Raw genomic sequence first — 20,352 nt, 5'->3', positions numbered from 1 at the left:
AATCTTAAGGAATTCGTATATGTATGTGTATGTATGACTGTAAATTAATGTCTGCTTAAATGCATGAGTGTGTGTTAATGTGTCTGCGTTCATTTCTCGTGAAATGATTCAAATGCTCTTTTATTTTTCTATCCTATATGAGGTCGTACATATGCACAGACAAAGCTGTTTAATGGCTTTTCAAAGACAAAAGCGCACAAAATGAGAAAAAAAAATAAAAAAGAAAAAAAACAGAACGAAATCATTTTTCTTGAATGGCTAATAGCAGGTGTTGTGGTTGTTTAGAACTCACACCGGTCTATACTAAAAACATAGGCCAGAAGACAACAATCACTGTACATTAAATTGGCAGCTAGCAAATGTGACAAATTTCGGTTATTTTCGTTAAGAATTTCTATCATGAAATTCTTATTAAATGAGAAAATTAATAAAAGTATGCGATTAACATTAATGTAGAAAATGAAAAATTATATTTAAAAACTTTTCAACTATTTGTACGCTAATAAATGTTATAAATGTTATTAAAAAATAAAAAAAAAAATAGTAGTTTGCAATGGAAAAACGTAAGTAAAATCACTTGTATATGTAACATAAGAAATTTTAATGCCTAATTGCTTCACTGGCTGGTTAGAGGCAACTGCCTGTTCTAATGTAATGTTACGGCGAAAAGGCTAATAAGTAGTCATGGCACTCTACTAGTAGTAGCCGCAGTAGTTATAATAGTAGTTTTTATTGTTGTTGTTGTTGTTGTTGTCACTATTATACCAATAAGAGGCTTATGTTTCCAGGTAAACGAAAAGCAAAAGCATTTGTCTTAAAACGTACGTACACATGGCATGGAAAACTAGCAAAAACATTAAGTGATAAAACACCATTTTCCTCCGCTGATCACAACACTCGAGAATAGAAGATAGAACTATTGCTTACGAAAGCTTAACATAGAAAGATTTCAGCAAAAGAACAAAAAACAACAAAAAATGTTAATTAAGACCTAATCAAGCAAGCAGTTTGATAAGCATCGCAATTATTATAATAACAAAATAGGAATAAAAAAAAATGTTAACATCGTTTATTACACTCAAGCTTTAAATTACAAAAAAAAAAAGAAAAAAAAAAGTGAATTCGAGTTTAGCAAACACTATGTTGCACTCACATGAGTGAAGTAATAGAACAAATGGCTGGGACAATTATAGAATGTTCGAGAGAAAAAACTGACATACGGTCATTTCATTACGTAATAATAACGTAAACACTATCTTTAGGCTCAGTTTACATTTTCTTTTTCCCGCATTGGTTTCTTCACTCTATTTACTTATATTACATAACTACCGGGCGACTGCAAGAGGGTTAATTAACATATTTATTTAATGTGTAACACCTAAAAATGTGTCAGCGAATCTGCCCATCCGCCGTACTTAAGCATATCTAAGCAACACCAACATCTGTCAGGTTAGTTATCTATCGTTCCAAACATCTGTTCCCTTTGTGCATTTTTCAGTTCATCTTCTTCAAAACAATGCTAAATACAGATCAGAAGAAACGCAATACGTAATCATATAGGTCTAAGGTCGATTGTGGCATAAAAAAATAATAAAAAAAATAAAAAAAAACGAAGTAAAAGGAGAATAAGCCACAAATATAAAATTCCGGAATATCTTATTGGTTGTGTGAAAAGTAACTTTTTGGACCTACGGTGGTCATATCTACACTCATAGAAAATATATTGGACTTTTACCAATGAATGTCCTCAAGTTCACATATCCCCTATCCCATAACGCATTAATATTTGCAGATAAAAATAAAACAAATTTCACATTCCCATCTCTATCACAGCCTTATGCTTATTAAGCAAATAAAAATTTTATAGTTGATAGATAGGCTTAAGAAATTAGGCTCCATTTGAAAGCAATCACTTTTTTCGTTCTTTTTGTTTATCGTGGGCCGTGTTACAGCGCATTGACTTATTGACTGACATAAAGCTCTTGAAATGAACTGCTAAGTCCAGCATTAGGAGGAGTTAGGTTATGTTGTCTTTCCTTGTAAAACACTTTTAATACCCTTGATTTTACCTTAACGATATTCTAGTTGCCCATAAACCATCATCAGCGTCATATACGAGAAGGGATGTTTCTTACCCTCTTTATATGTGCGCTAATAACAGAAAAATTGTCTGTGCGTACAATAGATGAGTGGGGTGCTCACGACGACGACGACGACGACGACGACGACGACGTATACCTTTTATGTTATCTCTTTCAGCCTAGGCTTTTAGACAAATTAAATGACACATGCCGCAAAATGCACTTTTACGGATTTCGAAAATGAAGCCAAAAACAAAGAAACATTTATACATCAAATGTATTCATATGTGTATAGTGCTCCTCTGGTCTCTCTTTCTTTCTCTCTACCTCATACCACTTCATATTTGCATAATTTCCATATGTCGCATTTTGTGAGATTAATTTCCGTTTTCATACCGAATGAGCACTGCTTAGCCTTTTTTTTCATGGCGGTTTTAAACAAATTTCTTATTAGTCCTTGAAGAAAGAAATTTTTCATATAAGCAAATGGGTTGTTGTGACAACGTTCTGTTTGGCGATGCCGCTCGACGTATTTAGACTAATTTTTTTAGGTTTTTTTTTTGTTTTTGGTTCAGATTTACAGGCATTCGCTTGACTAACTTTCAACGTAACGTTGCTGTCGCCTTCTTTTTGCCGGCACTTCTATAGATCGATTGACACTTGCTGCTTATACTCTCTTAATATCAATCAACTTGTATTGACTTTTTCTTTCTTTTTATACCCATCATGGGGAATCATTCATGTTGTCAAAACGTTTGCAACGCCCAGAAGGAAGTATCGGAAATTCCACAAAGCATATATAGATTCTTGATCAGCATCAAATTCTAAATCGATTTAAGCATGTCCATCTGTCCATCTATCCTCTCTGCGAAATGTCTATTGTAAACATTGTCTTGCCCGCAAAAATGAAGCTATCGACTTTAAATTTGTGCAGAGACATTTGAAGGTCTTGCACTTAGATTGCTATGAAAAATTGACTACGTCTACCGTGTTTTATAGCGTATCAAAATTTAATTGTTTCTTCAACGCCTTTATAACAGCCAGAAACAAACTTCACAAGCCCCATAAAATTTACAAATTCTTGGCCAGGCCAGTTTCAAATCTTGAATGCACCTAAACATGTCCGTCTATTCGTCTGTGCATCAGTCTGTTTGCGTAAGTTTGTAGTGTTTGTGATAAGCATTCTCCCGTTAGCGAATATGAAGATATCGTCTACGAATTTGCAAAAGAATTTGAAAATTATCTATATTTTTCAAAAGACCCGCCTACAACGCCCAAATGCCTATAGTTCAAAAATTTTTATTTTGAATATAGAAAAAATCAGCTGCGTCCACTTCATATTATAGAGCATGGAAATTATGCTTTTTTTACTTCCTTTGTCCTTTTTAGGTGATGGGTGTAAAAGATTCGGTTTTGACCGAATTTAATTTTCTTATTTGTTGTTTTTGTATTTTCTTGTTTAGTGTCTTAAGGACACTTTTGATATTTAAACGTTTACTCCTTAGCCGATACCGGACTGGGGCTGCTTAACATCGTATCATATTAGAAAGTCCAAAAGTATTATCACGGAGCTGCTTTACGACTTATTTCGCTTTCAATTTTATATGAAAGTTCTATTTTTTTTTTTGGCTCAACTTTTATTTATTATTTCACAAACTTTCACATAATACAAATTTCTTGTCTTCTTCTCCTTAACAACGGCTAATTGTTGTTTAACAAATCTTTGTCTTAAACGACTAAATGCAAATTGGGGGAGCAGCTTTTTCTCTTGTGTTGTACTTGGTTCCGAAAAATTTATTTTATCACCGATCGATCGATAGGCAAACTAGACGTCCACTCCCCTAACTATCTTAAATTGTTCGCATTTGATCAGCCAACATTGTCACGGACTTTACACCGAATTTGCAAAAATTTCCCTGCATGGAATTTATATTGGAGCCGCAACTTATTCTATATCCTCACTTGCCTTCACTCTGGCAATATATCATAATCCATACCGTTATCCTGTAATTGTATATTGCCGGTCGTATGAATGCTATTGTGTTAAGGCAGATTTTCATGGCCTTCCTTCACCATATTTCAAATCCATTTCTACTAAAATTTTAAGTGAGATCCTTCACATCAAGTATATATCATTTTAATCGACAAAATGTTGCCCATTTTGCTAGTAAAGCCGTTATGCCGTCAGTGTAGTTTGCGTGTAAAACTAAAACGTAAGGCTATACTGTTACCGCATCAATATTTTCTAGTGTAGACCTTAGCAATTTTTATCGAATCATTAAATGTACCTGATCTGACGCTTTTCCTATTGATCAAGTTTGGGCGGCGCTATTCGTATTAATTGCTGAAACTAAGAACCGGAATCAAGCATCAAACTGGTTCTGCCCATCAAGCAGGTTTCGCTTCAATTCGCACCAAACACAAATCGATGCTTTATGTGACGTCACCGGCCACGTATTGGTTTATTCATTCTAGACTGCGATATTTTCTTCAATAATGACGCGATTTCGTTTCGCTAAAACTCTTGGTTCACAGATGCAAGTTCACTCGATTAAATTTTTCATCCGTAAGTTATTCGCTTTGCAAATTTCGACATACTTTTCACTTGCAATTGTCAAGAAAGTAGTGTAAAGCTTTCGCTTACTGGATGCTATAATACGTAGCGATGTCGTCAGATTGACTGGGCCGATCTTCCTTCATTTGTTAAAGAACTTCATTTGATCTAGGCGTCCGTAGCGTAAGACTTTTAAAAGTGAAAACAATCAAAAGATTTTGAAAACCTGCTCCTCGTCATAAACATCGCGAATTTTCTTACAAACCTGCAAAGTATTGTTGCCTTCGTCGAAGTGACATTGTAAAATGTAGTTTTTTTTTTTCGAAAAGAATTGACTTTTGCGCTGAACAACAACAAATGTTTTTAATTATTCCTGCACCTTTCACACGTAGTGTGGTATAAGTACGTTACAGTTGCATGGTCGCGATGAATGGTCTTTCAATGAACGAAAGGTAAGTTCATGAAACGTTGCTAAGAAACATTAAAGTGAACGTGATAGTGATTTTTTTAGGTTATTTTCTTAAAATGAGTTAAAAATAATTTAATCAATTTTTGATAGTGATTAGTAGTAGTTAGCAGCTAATTCAAAAAAAAAAAAAAAAACCGAATAACAATTTTATCAATATAAAATAATCAATTCAACTTAGGTTATATATGTATAAGCGTCGTGTGCTGTGAAATTTAAAAGTAAAGTAATTAAAACAATTAAAATATCTTATAAAATTAACAAATGCTGTTATTATGTTATGGCGTCTAAGATATATATATATATATATATATATATAGATGCTTAGGTATGTATTTATGATATGAATACCGATAGACATAACATATATAACTAGGAACCAGTATGTAAATGTGAATAAAATTATTTCTTTGAAAATCTTAATGATATGGGTCGTGGCGGCTGCTGTAGCTCTGGCTCTGGCTCTGGCTGTGGCTGTGGCTGTGGCTGTGGCTGCTGCTATTGCTGATGCTGATGCTGTTGATGATCATGACGACGACAATGACGACAATGACGATGATGATGATGATGATGATGATGATAGTTTTGCATGAATAATTGAATGCAGCTGGTTGTGAAGTATTAAATTTAGGTGTCGCATTCTCAACATATCGCAAATGTAACAAACAATTGTAAGAGAGATACATTCATACAAACAATTCATATACGAATTTAAATTCGCCATAAAGTCTAGTTTTTTTTTTTTTGTTTTATATATATAAATATATTGCGATTATATATATATATATATAAAAAATCAAGTCAACAACAATAATAAAAGTATAATAACAACAACGACGACCCAGAAGTAATGCTGATGATAATAAATGATGCGTTTGCAATTGTGCATATTGTCTGCGTTTTAGTTGCGTGCCGTTGTGTGTATGCATGCGTTTGTGTTTATGTTAAACAACGACAGCGACAATTGCTAACTGTCGCAGCTGTCGGAATTTGGCATTGCCAACACCGCCACACATACATAGTTAAACGCAATAAAAGCAAAACTAACTTCGTTACACATATAAACATACACCACATCACACATTTGTTAAACATGTTAAAAACTTTAAGTCAAACGAACAGATAAAACGTCAAATAGACAACGAACAGTCTATTAATAATAAACACAGCGATCGGCAAATGAACTTGGCTATGTATATATTTGTTCATATGTATATATATGTATGTGTGTGTGTGTGTGTGTGTGTTTATATATTATTTTTTCGGCCCGCGATAGTAATCTTATGCTCTCCTGTTCGCTTTAACTCTATTGTATTACGCTATTGCTATGCGACAACAACAATACTTAACAGCATGATGACAACGACAACAACGGCGGCGGCGAACGTGATCATCAGTAGCTACGAAAATATCATAGACAACATGTGTTTGCTTACAGACGACAACAGACAACTTTGTTGGCGAATGATCGACAACATCGCTTGTCGGTTTCATTGTTTGTCCGTCCGTTCATCCGTCTGTCCGTCTGTTTGTCTATCCGTTCATCCATCTGTACGTTAAGTCAATAAGTTAGTTTAGTTCATTAGTTAGTTGCTCATAGTCATAGCGTGCCCAGCAAGGCAAGCTTGTATGCATATGTTTTTCAAAGAATTTTTGTCATTTATATATCGCGCGTGCATGCGTTATGTGTTATACACATATGTATATATATATATATGTACATTGAAAATAAAGCAGATAACTAATGAGTGCAATGAAACATACGTTTACAACTATTGCTGTTGTCTGACAAAAAGCTAAAGCCAAAAAGTTTTTGTTGTTGTTTATATGTAGATTGAAATAGATTTGTCGCTATTGTTGTTGCTGCTTAGAAGATGTGCCGTTACTAATTTTTACTGCACGTGCAGTAGTCTTCGAAGAACTGTCATTTATGTTACGACACAGACTTTTATGCTCACGCACGTACATAAAACTAATGACTGCATTTTATGCGTTAACTATACAACGTTGTCCTCATTTGACATATAGGCGACAAATGTAAATATTGCCGCTCCTCTCTAATGACAACATTAAAAAGAAGAGTGCAATTTTAATTCTTTCACTCGTTTCTCACATTACTTCAATCTAGCCTTGATTGACACGTCAATTGGTCATTTTTCACAGACACTTACACAGACGCATACGTAAGAACGTGAGTTTATGAAAATAATTTGAAAATTTATATGAAACTAAATTCATAAAGTATTTCAACGAACTGTTTAACGCATTTTTCACCTTTTTCCAAGTTCTTCACAATATATGCTTAGTATAATATTAGTTCATTTTTAAAAGTCAATGTATACATGACAATGTCACAATTCTTCAAAAAACTAAATAAGATAAGAATAAACAACATCAACAACAATAACAAACTAGACGATAGACGATAGACGATAGCAGTCAGTTGATCACACATAAAAAATAACATCACTGAAAATCAGATCAGATAGTGTGATGGAAACGATAATTGTAAACTTGCTTTCAAACGGTAACGGTTCACATCATTATACGCTACACCACTTGCTGTATCGAGTATATTGACTTAGTGGGGTCATATGTAACAGGCAGAAGGACTTAAGATAGACCCACCTTCTATACTATACCGATCGATTCAGAATCATAATCTTCACTTTAAGCTTTTCAGTTCAATTGTACCGTACAATGCCTCTTAGATTTAGAATCACATTAAGCTTTGAATTTGCATTCAAATTAAACTTTCCAGCTTATATTCCATTCGTTCCATTTTCGATCCATTTCTGATCGCTGAGGAGCTTTCTCGCAACAGACATCGTCAAAATCTATCATCGAAATGATGTTAAGCTTATTTACTCCTTCGGAAAAAAATATATTATAAAGCGTTTGGAAAAATTCTCGTAATAAGCAACAAGTTGCCGACGAAATACAAGACATCCAATGCGATTAACTAAGGTATATATAGATGGCGATATCATCTGAACTTGCTGGGCGTAAAAAGCATAAATCCTGTAAGCTGATCCTCGGACCAAAAAAAAAAACATTTTTATATTACATGCGTAAGACGGGAAATTTTGGTTATTGGAAAAATACGATTATTGCCAACAAAATTCTCAAACCTATTAAATTATAGTTCGGTGAATGGATGGAAGTAAGTTTATCGTCTCATGCTTGCACGGAGACAGGTAAACCGTTTTCGTAACGACAAACATATATAGATTTGAATTGATTTTTTTTAATATATGTGTTTCCGGACTATTTTGCACGCTGCACAAGCTATAGCGAAACAAATTGTTTTAGATTGGATTGATTATAATTAGAAAAATTTAATTAGTTTTTCACATTCCTTATTGATATTGAGAAATGTAGACAAATTTAGAATAAAAAAAGTGTAGACCAGTGCATACCATTCAATCGATGCGTTAGTAGTAGTGCATGTGCTTTATAGCCTTCAAATCTGTGCTCATCTTTTGTTGAGAGTTTATTTAAAAAAATTTACTTTAAAAAAATTGACTTTTGTTGATTTTTATTTATATGAATTTCGTGATATTTTTTCTATATTTTCTATTAATTTTTATCGAAACAATTCTTCTTGTGATGGGTGAGACTCAGCAGACTAACGACAAGCAGTTGTTGTTTATGTCAAACATGAAAAAAGCAGGCGTGCATGCGTCTGTTCTTAAATATCAATAAGTGGCACTCAAATGTCAGCGACTGAAAAAGAATGCAAACGTAAAATAACAAAAGCAACAACAATAAAACGAAACAAACAAACAATCAAAAGGAAAAAAAAAAAAAACTTAATTTGAAACAATAATCTCTTATAAAGTAAGAAAAAAATTATAAATTATAATTATTTTTTATTAAAATATTTTTTTTGATTTCTTAGTTTGTTTGTTTTATTTTTTTTCTTTTTTTTTTTTATAATTATGTGTATTGAATATTTAGAGAGAAAATCTTTCAAAATATTTATTATAGTGTATGTATAGTATTATGTTTCCTCACCTACGTAAAATCAAAAGAAGGAAAAAAGAAAAACGAAATAAAAATGAAAAGGAAACTTTCACTCTTTCTTTCTTCGCTCATTCATTCACAATAATCTGTTTACATAATTGCTAACAAACATGCATTTGTTCACCATTCAATCGATGTAAGCAAAACGAACGAACGGTAGCAATATTGTTTGACTTTGTTTTCCTCTGCTAAACATATGTTTGTCTGTTTGTTGTGTATCTCTTTATATATATATATATATATATATACATATATATATATATATATATATATGTGTGTGTGTGTATACAGTTAACTTATAATTCAATCGATAATTCCATCAATAAGCTGACTGTTTTACTTTTATCTGATTATGCTAAACACACACACACACACACACACACATACACATACACATTTGTATATACATATAAATATACATACATACATCTCGAATATAGATTGTAGTAGTATACGAACATACTCACTAAATGACTGACTTACTGTCTGACTGCACCAATCGTTGCCATATATTAACTCATAAACAAACTATGAGGCATTTGGAAACCATTCAGCACCACTAGCAGCAGCACCAGCAATATTACAACAACAGTTATATTCATGTAATTCATGTTGTTTAATAATAAAAAAAAAAAAAAAAAAAAAAAAAAATGAAAAGCAAAAAACTGTAGAATGTGGCAAGAGCCATAAGAAAAAAAAGAGAGAAAAAAAAAAAGAAACACTTGGATAAGCGGAATAACGTATAACGAAATCATTGCAAAAGAGACCTCATTAACCGCTAAAAGGTAGCTCATGTTTCAATGACTCTTTTCTGCCAGTTTCTTTATTTCTCTATTTTCTTATATGATTTTTTATGATTTCTTTTTCCCACCTGATACTCTTACCAAACAAGTCGTCTTGTTGCTATTGCTGTTGCCTTACAAATGTACATAACGGATACGTACAAGTATGTATTACACTTAAATTTAGTCGGTTCGACTATGTGTTCATTAACACTTTCATCATAAGTGTTGAAGTAATTACTACTACTGCTCGTGTAAAACTTTCAAATGCTTCAACTTATATTGATCATCAAACAACAACTAGATTGCAAACTATCTCAATCAGCATCACATTTAACATACATACATATATATATATATATATATGTCCTATTCAGTTTATTGTCAGCCAGCCCCTTAACTCGAAACGCCACTAAAGCAAAAGTAAAAGAAAGCTTATCAACGTCCAATCTATAGCCTAAAGGCAAAGCCTTCGAATACTCACCGCACTTTTACCAGCAGTCTTTTCTTACGTTAATTATAAGCCAACTGAGACAAACTGATTCCGACCGTTTTTAAGCACAATTTTCAAACAACTTTAATTAATATTTCAAATAACTATAATTTCAATATCAATATCAATATCAAATAATTAAGACAGATCAAAAGATGATAATGAAAATTATTTTGAACATTTTTCAAAATTACTTTTCAGCTTCCAGCTGGTATTAGCAGTAGCACGCTATCGCATATAACTGAGCCGCTCGCTATACGAGTATTGCTTAGTAAGTCTTTCATCTAAGTAAGAAAAAGCTTGCCAGAAAAACTTTGCCACCCAGGAGGTGTCCAAATCGAGTCAAGCCAATCAATTTCTGACTTTTGCTAAACAAAAGTTTGCGAACGTTACAACCTATCCAAATGCAGGGATTGGCTGTAAAGGCGCACAATGAAGGAAAAAACATAGTAAAAATTTTATAATCTTGACGGTCTGGTGGGTAGACAACCACATCATCAATATATGAAACGCGAAAAAAAAAAATTATCTTGTTAGATAGATCGGTTAGAGAGACATCTCGGATTAGAAGAAATGCTTAAAAATGCCAGAATATTCTATAAACTGTTGATTACCTAATGTTTGCTCAGAAATTGTTTATTTATAGCCCTTCTGGCCTCATCGTGGACATCAACAATTATTTTACGGAATACGAAAACTGTAACTAAAAACTGAGTAAAATCCAAGCGCAAAAGGCAACAGTTGCAATAGCTGATGGAAAAACTTTAAGGTTACGTCCTATCTCCGCACACATCAAATGCCGATCTGAACTGATTAAAGATTGATTTGATTGAAATTGGCAGTGACTGATTGTCATTGTCCAAGTGGCACGCCTTAAAGATTAAAAATCCGTATAGATATTTAACACAAAAGATGTCAGATTCCGAAGCACTTTTGTTTGCTTTCCAGGAATGGAACAATAAATCACACGTTTTTCTTTCCACCAATTTTTTTCTTTTTTTTTTTAATAAATCTGGTTCGAAAATATTTGCTTTTCATTTGCCTATGCGTGTATGCGTACATTTTAAGGGGTAACCGTGAACGTTCACCTAATATCTTCGCTTTGAAATTTATGTAAATCGATTTATGAGAATTCAATTAAAATCTCGCTGGCTTTACATCTGAACTTAACGTCAATCGCGTACTCTTTCTTTCCTCCCTTTTTAAGTTCTAAATGATGCGATATTTTCTTAAGGGCTTTTGATTGGTTTTCTCCTATCTTTCTACAAAATCAAAGCGCTTAAATGAAACTAATAATTAGTTATTCAATTTGTCATTTCAACTAAGCGGCATAAAAGCAAATATCAATAATCAAAAAAAAAAAAAAAAAAAAAAGAGGAAAACATTTTTTACAATTTTGTTAAAAAGACATAAGTGACACCCAATAATTAAAAGCTCATAAATAATTCACAATTAAACTAAAGCAATAAAGTTAAATGAAAAAAAAAAAAAAATAAATAAATAAATAACGAAAATTAAAGTTTACAGTCACTTTGATAAAGCGCACACATATACAATTACACATACAAGCGCACGCGCGCGCACGGACAATAGCTAAACAAATTGCGCCATGTGCCAGTCAGGCGACGACAACACAAAACAGCCGTAACATGCGGCTGTGATGACTGCAACGTTGATGGCGATGTTGTTAAGAATTTAATGAATTAAAAGCATTTCAGCGTAAGCAACAACTGACAACATTTCCTTTTTTCTCATTTTTATCTTAAAATAAGCTAAATGTACTATTAAAAAAAAAAATGATGGAACAGCAACAACACTCCCTTTGTGGTTATCACTTTCTACCTATTCCTCTCTTTCTTTCTTTTATTTTCTCTCTCTCTCACTCTCTCACTCCCTCACACTCTCTCTCACTACGTACTTGTCATTCTCGTTGAAAATATTTTTGAAAATTTTTCATTAATATGAAGACATATACGTACTTATGGGCAATATTCGTGCATATGTACCTACGGCGTAATAATAAATGATGTGAAAAATAGCAAAAACGCAAAGAGCAACACAACACCAGCAGCATCAGCAACAATAACGGCAATGATGACGGCAGGACTTTTCAAATAAAACGCAAAGCTCTAATCAATTTTAATATATAAACGAAAGGGAATTAAGAAAGAAACGAGAGGCAGAAAGAGAGAAAGAGAGAGAGAGAGACAGAGAGACAGAGAAAGAACTAATAAGAGATAAAATTCAAAACATTTGTCATCGTTCGCTTCATCACTATGCTTATTGGCAGCGCAGGAATCATCAGCCATTTCTTGTGTACATTTGTACATATATATATATATATATATGCATATATATGAATGTGTGTGCGCGCATATATGCTTATGGTATTAAATACATAATTTTACGTCATTTATATTCAAAACCTCTTGACTTTATTTGTATGAACGATGTAAACACAAGCGTACACACGTCAAGAAAATAAAGCACTTTTTCACTCTCTTTGTGATAATGCCAACCAACTCCAACCACCCCAAATAAATATTATTATCCTTCCACTTATTTGTTATGTGTTTTGTTTTGTTTTGTTTTTGTTTTTTTTCTTTTTTTTTTTTTTTTGCTTTCAAAAGTCTTTTCTATTAAGAGGGGTTGTTTGCTGTTCCCTGCTCTAATCCTGTTGTTCTTATTGTTGTTTTGTTACATTGATGTCCTTATTATTGCATTTGTTAGAACATTTGTTTGATTACTTTATCCGGCTGCTGTCATTGTTGTTGTCAAATTCGGTTAAATACAAATTAGAAGCGTTTTATAAGCAATAAAAAAATTTTCAAAAAAAGTTAAAAATATTTTCATGTTCACGGACACACAACCCTTCTGCTTATGTCTCATTTTCAACTTCTGCTTGTAATATTTTAATAATAATAATAATAATAAAAATAAAATAATAACGCGAGGACTTGAAGTGGATATTACTGTGAATATATTTCTTCCATTTTTTTTTTTTTTTTTTTTAACAATATTATTATGACAATTATAGGTTTTTAGAGAGTGGGCAGGTGCAAAAATGCCCTGAGCAATGTGGAAAACCATTGCGGCGGAAATATCATCAAGTGCAGCACTTTAAATATGAAATGTGTGTGGTTGTCCCAAAATCTCTTCAAGTGCTTGCAACACAAATAATTTTAAATTTTCTGTAGACTTAAGCTCCCAACTATATAATTGTTTTCAGCCGTTTATTGTTGTTGTCGTATGATTGTTATTATTAGATACTTGCGTTTTTGGCTCTCCGCATTATACCGTACACCACTTGTTGCATAAGAGTACATCAAGTTTGTGTGACTGTATGCAACACATGCAGAAGGACTTCAGATAGACCTATCTTTCATTATATCGATCAATTTCTTCATTATATCGATCATTTTCTGAATCGATCAAAGCTTGTCTCTCCGCCGTTCTGACTTGTTTTCTTATATTCAACCTACAGATCGGACAGATGCGCCGACATGTTTTGACCCGGACAGACTAATACTATTGAAAATGGTTCAGATCGGACCACTCCCTATTTAAAGCGTTGTCATGAAACGTTGTTTTTACAAACAACTGCAGGGTGATATCAGGTATTTAATGCTGCACTGTAGCTCGCTACAGCGTTTTTATTTATTATGTAATAGATAGGGATCGGCAAAGTAGTAAGATCTCACAATTAAACTGAGGATAATGAAAGCTACTTAGATTTCGTTTCGAAATCTTTAAAGATTGAAATTTGAAAATTTCATTATCCACTCAATAGCAGTTAACTTAGTTTAAATGTTTCGTTTTTTTTTTTTTTGAAAGTTGTGCAGCTCTTCTCACCTGCCCTTCAGTAATGCGATATAATAAATAATTCAATATCGACTCAAACAACTTTCTCATAAGCATAGACACAAATGAAGCTTGCAATCGAATAAATCTGACTTTAAAATACCCTACATAATGTCGTTAAAAGCAATTCCTTAGTTATTTAGCTAATAAAATACCAAATTTACTACTCATGGGAACTTTTATAAGAAAGGGGACTCAAAACGTGGGCTGACGTGGTCCAAAGTTTTTGCTATGAAAATCTTACATATGATGATTTGAGCTTGCATGAAAACTAATCGATTTTTTCCTAAGAAACCAAATTCCAAAAATGTTAACGCTTTGTATCGCTTTATCTGGTCCCCAGCAATCGGCGATTGTCGAAAAGCTTAACAAAAATTTTCCAAAACATTTCGGAAAAAAAGAGTTTCACTTGGGATTAAATGTCATAATGACGTTAGGTACTTGTAACTTGTTTGTAAATTGTATACAAGCAAAACATATCCGTTGGCCAGAGTCAATTCAGTCAAGAGAATTGATTCATAATATTCAAGCGAACAGAGCCATATATATATATAAATATAAATATAAGCTGCTGTAAATAATTTGTAAATATATGTCGTAAAAATAGGGAGTAAAACCTGCGTAAGCCAATGTATGTGTATGAGTTAGTCGAGTGAAAGTCGACCTGGTCAATCTAAATTTTTCATATCACGGCAAATCGTTATTATATAGAGATTTTCTTTTTAAACTTTTTCAAAATCAAGTGTTATGTGGCTTGCGGAGGGTCGTGAAGAGACTCCAATCCAAACCATTTTCAATAAGACTGATTGCTGCACCAAAGTATCTTAGAAGTTACAATCTGTAAATTGAACGCTGGAAAGTGCATTATTAGAGTAAGAAGGGTCTCATGAAATTGTTAAGGAAATGTGAATAAATTGCGCCATTAACGTACCCTGGAAGGTGCATATGTGAAAGGTCACGAATGCCTACGGGTAATGGTGACAACGTTGATTAACTGCAACTTGTGGAAACCGCGGTGCAACAAGCTAAACTCCTTTGAGTGCAGCAGTTGATCAATATGTGATCGCTTGACCGCTTGGGTACTGCTTTTCGGGGAGTATTCGTGGTGGCAGTGGTTTTTCATCATTCCAAAGCGGTATAAATCGAGGTGAGGATAGGCCTCAACACCGACCAGAGTAAGTTTATTGAGCCGTACACAATAAACAATGTGGACTCCAGCGTTGTTTAGACCTCTGGCTTATAGGGAGGGTGCCGGTTACGCTTAAATAACTTGTGTGCCATCGGCCACCGTAGGGTTAAGCCACCATGGCAGGTATCTACGTTAAACTCTTGATACACATCTGAACACGGATCTCAATTTACTTGCACTTATTTATATGGAAGACAACGCAACGACGTATAATTAAAATTAATTAAATTAAAATAGGGGGAATTAAATCCATACACATTACTTTGATTGTACTCTCACCTATGGGGGAAACGGGCATAAATTAGACGAACGGCAGACGAATTCATGTCCCATCGATAAGGAAAACTCCTGTTTTAAGTCGCGAAACTTCCTTTCGCAAATTGCATTGTAAGTGCATTTTGCCAAATGTCTTAGAGTCGCAATACTTTAAATCCCAGGGCCCAAAAATCACATGTACACTTAGCCGTAAACAGATGAATAATTGCCTCACCGATACTTAGTGGCAATTGGCAGTTGGGAACAGTAAAAAACCTTACTTCATGTTCGCGATGAAATTTTTCATTATTTGCATAATCACAGATATTTCGAATGTTTTTACAGGAAGTGCTTTTTGTTTTCTTTATTCTAAAGTTGTTGAAAACACATTTTAAAATTTTTAAATTTGTTAACAAATTTTTGCGCATGGAATTTATGTGCCCTCCGCTGCACACATTTGAATCAATATCAAGCAACTTTTCCGGCACTGGCAAATTTTTATTCATGCAATTTGCTTCTTTTCTACAGTTAAGGAAAAAGAAAAGCAAATAAATCACAAGATCCCCATCGGAACCTCGATGGTTTGAGTAAACAAAAATTCAATTGATTCGCTGACATTGAAGGCCACGAATAATTCGATATAAGGTTTTTTTTTGCATTAATCAGAATTTACTGCTGGACGAATCTTTAAAGCCAAACACTGCATTGTATAAAATTTTGTGAAAGCAGGCGACTATCGGTTAAGCGCGAATAATTTCTGTGCGGTTTTGATCACGCTTCCAAACACAAATCCGTCATTTTCCGATCTTCTTCCGAACAGTATTCCGAAGCATCTCAAGTGGCAAATAAAGCAAAATGCAAGGCATCTAAACATTTTCACGACCTAACGCTTATATAATATCGTAGCTATGCTGGAGTCACAGGCCATTGACGATGCCTTACATGACGATCGTGTGTAAAGGGCATTCGTATTTGGTGATACAATAATCGATAGTTGAGAGCCTCGCAGCAGCGAACAAACATAATAATTGAACTCATTTAACTAACACTCAGCTGCGGGATTTGTTTACCCGAAAATTAGTTGATCTTTTTACATCTGCTATACTATGATCCGAGATACCACTTTAAGTTTAAAAATTTAAATGTATAAACAATGTACACACACTTTTACGCAAATCTTAGGCTTTCATTAAACTGCTACAATTTAAATTCAACTCAGAGTCGATAGCCTGTGCTGCTAGTGCTCAATGTCTTCTTTTTTTTTTTTAGTCTAAGAATGTGTGAATTTGTTTATCGCATTCTACTCTTCAAGTTCTTTTATTTGATACCCATATCGCTGGTATTTAAAAAAAAAAGACTTAATTGCGGTGTCTACGGAACCCATTTTTAGGCAGTTAATGTATCTTCATTTGAGCAGTGTACTAAATAATTTTAAATATTCGGTCTTGTTTGCCTTATGATAGATAAGCATAAAGTCTCAAAAAAGGAAAAAAAAAACCCAAATTTAATCACCTGTAACTTTGTGTGGGCATGGCTTATGTTTTCCATTTTCGCACGTAACGAGCAGAGTTCGTCGTAAAGTGAATGTGGAAAATTTACGTCGCGTATCGAGCAAAAATTCAAAATTCATTTTTTGTTACAAAAAAGCAGAGTTGCATTCAGTGCGCTGCGGCTCTGACCGATTTAGCCCATTTTCAATACCATCCAACGCGTGGAAACTTCCAACGTTTCTACTCAATTTGAAGTCGATATCTGCATTTTTGTAATGAAGAGCGACGCAAATCAGACAGACATCCAGACGGACAGACATGGCTAAATCGAATCAAAATTTCACGCTGATCAAGAATATACATATAGTTTATAGGATCTCTGAAGCTTCCTTTTCGATGTCAAATACATTATGAAAATGATTATACCCCCTTTATCTTACGGCGATGGTTGGTGTAATGAATTCCAAAAATTCAAAAATTTCAAAAGGCTTCTGGAAAAAATGAACATAAATTTTGTATATTTTGTATTATGAAATCGGTATTAATGCCATTAGCTTTCTTTTCCGCATTAACTCGTTTTTTACACGTGCACTTTCGTGCTCGATCAAACGCACAGTGCAATTCTGGTTGCAAATGTCTCAAATAATTGCAACTTTTGACGACTTGTCGTACAACAGGAAATTGTTATTGTAATAATAACAAAATTATTTCTCTTATTTCTACTATGACATTCCAGAATAATAGGAACTGTAGTAGTATCTCCTAAGTTAAGCCTTGTGCAAACTCATCGAAAATGATTGCATGACGCCGGTCATAAGTTAGTAATAAGAAATTCAATGAAATCGAATGGAACAAACAATGTCGCTTGTACAAAACGTTCTACATATGTATGCAGTGATAAATGTTCAAAATAGTTGTTATAGACGTTATAAACGTCAGTTGGCAATTATGTTGAAGTGATTTTATTTCTTATTTTATTAATTCTCGAATGCTTGAAGCTTATTGACATATATGAAAAAATGAATAGGAGAAGAAAAAGTGACACAGCGTCAAGTGACAAGTGATGGTAGCGACGGCCGATTCACCATAATTGATGATAATATGATTTAAAATTTTTATGGCGATAAACGGATACATTCAACAGTAAGATGATGTGTTGCAACCGCTTCCCTAAAAATGCATATCCTTCCGGCATTTGTTATTTATTAACTTTGGATGATTGAAATTTTCAAGAGGAGTTTGGGAAAGAAACTTTATGTCCACCTCTCGGATAGAGTATTCCAAGGAGCAGAGTAAAATCGATAAATTTCCAAATTTCACCAACTGGATAAACGATAAACACAAATCTCGTTCATCAGATAATGAAAGAAAACTAACGTCTGATAATTTGTTTAGAGACCATTGGTTCGGCTTCTGAACAACGCTTACGTATTATATACGTTAAGCTTAGAAAATTCTTTGATAAAATGATTCTATTGATTTACGATCTTGTTATTTGAACAACACACATTAATCTATAAATCTTTTTAGACAAACTTGGAAAATAAATAAAAAAATAAAAAAAACACGAAAAGACAATAACAATAGCTTTACCTATAATACCAATAAAATCATACCCAAGTTCAATTTCATAGTTATAGAGAAGCACATGTTGAAATATTGAAACTTATGTTTGTATTGCATACAATGTTTACTACCACATCATAACTTTAACACAAACACACATAGATAGACACGCAAATCTATACGCAAGCAAATGTCTTAAGCTGCGCTTTTATGGAACTCAAGTGAAAATTCTATAGGAAAAAAAAAAAATTTTTTTTATTTTTTTTTTATTTAACTAAAAATTATATGAGTTTGAGATTTCGGATCACGCGAGAATTTCTGACCGAGTAACTGGATTATGTTGTGGCAGTCAAACACCATAAAACAACACATGCTGTTGTCAATAACAATTGAGCTGCATTGTGAAAAAATCATTTAACTTATGAAGAAAATAACAACAAAAATAACAACAACAATTACAATGTATTTGATGGAGTTTAGTTTTTCATCAGCTCCGTTCGCAGTTCTGCGCGCAATTCAAATATTTCAATCAAATTGTGTTTTTGGGCTATACATAGAGGAATTTATGGTTTATTCAACTAAAACGGAAAATAACTTTTTTTTTTTTTTTATTATTTTTTTCGTGCTTATATGATACATTTGATATTTACCTATATATATATATATATATATATATATATATAACCATTTGTTCGGATATATATTTTCATTCAGGTTAAATGATATTTATGGGGATTTTTTTTTTCTCTCTTTTTTATATTTATTTTTAGTGGGCTGTTATTTAGAAACATAGAACAGCAAATTGTTGTCATAAAACAAATGTGTAGGTAAAGTTGACAATGGCCTCTGGGTGTGTTTGTAATCAAAACTTTAGTAAATTTCATTTTATTAGAATTTATTTAAAAATAAATAAAGGAAAAATATTTACAAAAAAAAAAAAAAAAAAAAAAAATGTTTTTTTTAAGATACATATATATTTACAAATTTATATATATATATATATATATATGTAGACTGATTCATATATGTTTCATTTTATAACTTAATTTTCTTAAAAGTCAAATCTATTGACCTCCCAGGAAGACACGTGCTCTTCGCTCCCACAACGTTAGTCTTCTCCACACAAATATTATCGATAAGCATAGTTAGTTACCCTTATTTTTCGCGAAGCTTACAATTAGTTTTGTATGAGCTTCGTAATCTACCCCTGTTTTTTTGTTCTGTTGTCTGCAGTTGCAGTAAATACTTAAAACACCAAGAAATCACATCTAATCAAGATTGATAGCGCATAACAAAGTTATACGCCGTAACGCTTTATAGTCATTTTCTGGATTCCCTTACCATAGTTTTGATTATAGTCGTCCGTCCCCCTAACAATTTTCTTTTCTTCTCTGTTATTTTGTTTTTTTGATTTTGATTTTGAAATTACAATAACACTAAGAAATCACGGCTCCCCTCGACGTATTGCTGCTGCTGTTGTTGCTGCTGCTGCTGCTTCTCTTCCCATAACATTTGTTACATTTATAGCATAACTACAACGATGAATGAATCAATGAATGAATCAATGAATGAATGAATGAATGAATGAA

This window comes from Glossina fuscipes, unplaced genomic scaffold (assembly GCF_014805625.2).
Source record: "Glossina fuscipes isolate IAEA_lab_2018 unplaced genomic scaffold, Yale_Gfus_2 1, whole genome shotgun sequence".
Classification (NCBI taxonomy): Eukaryota; Metazoa; Arthropoda; class Insecta; order Diptera; family Glossinidae; genus Glossina; species Glossina fuscipes.
The sequence above is the reverse complement of the archived record's forward strand: the minus strand, read 5'-3'. Positions refer to the sequence as shown.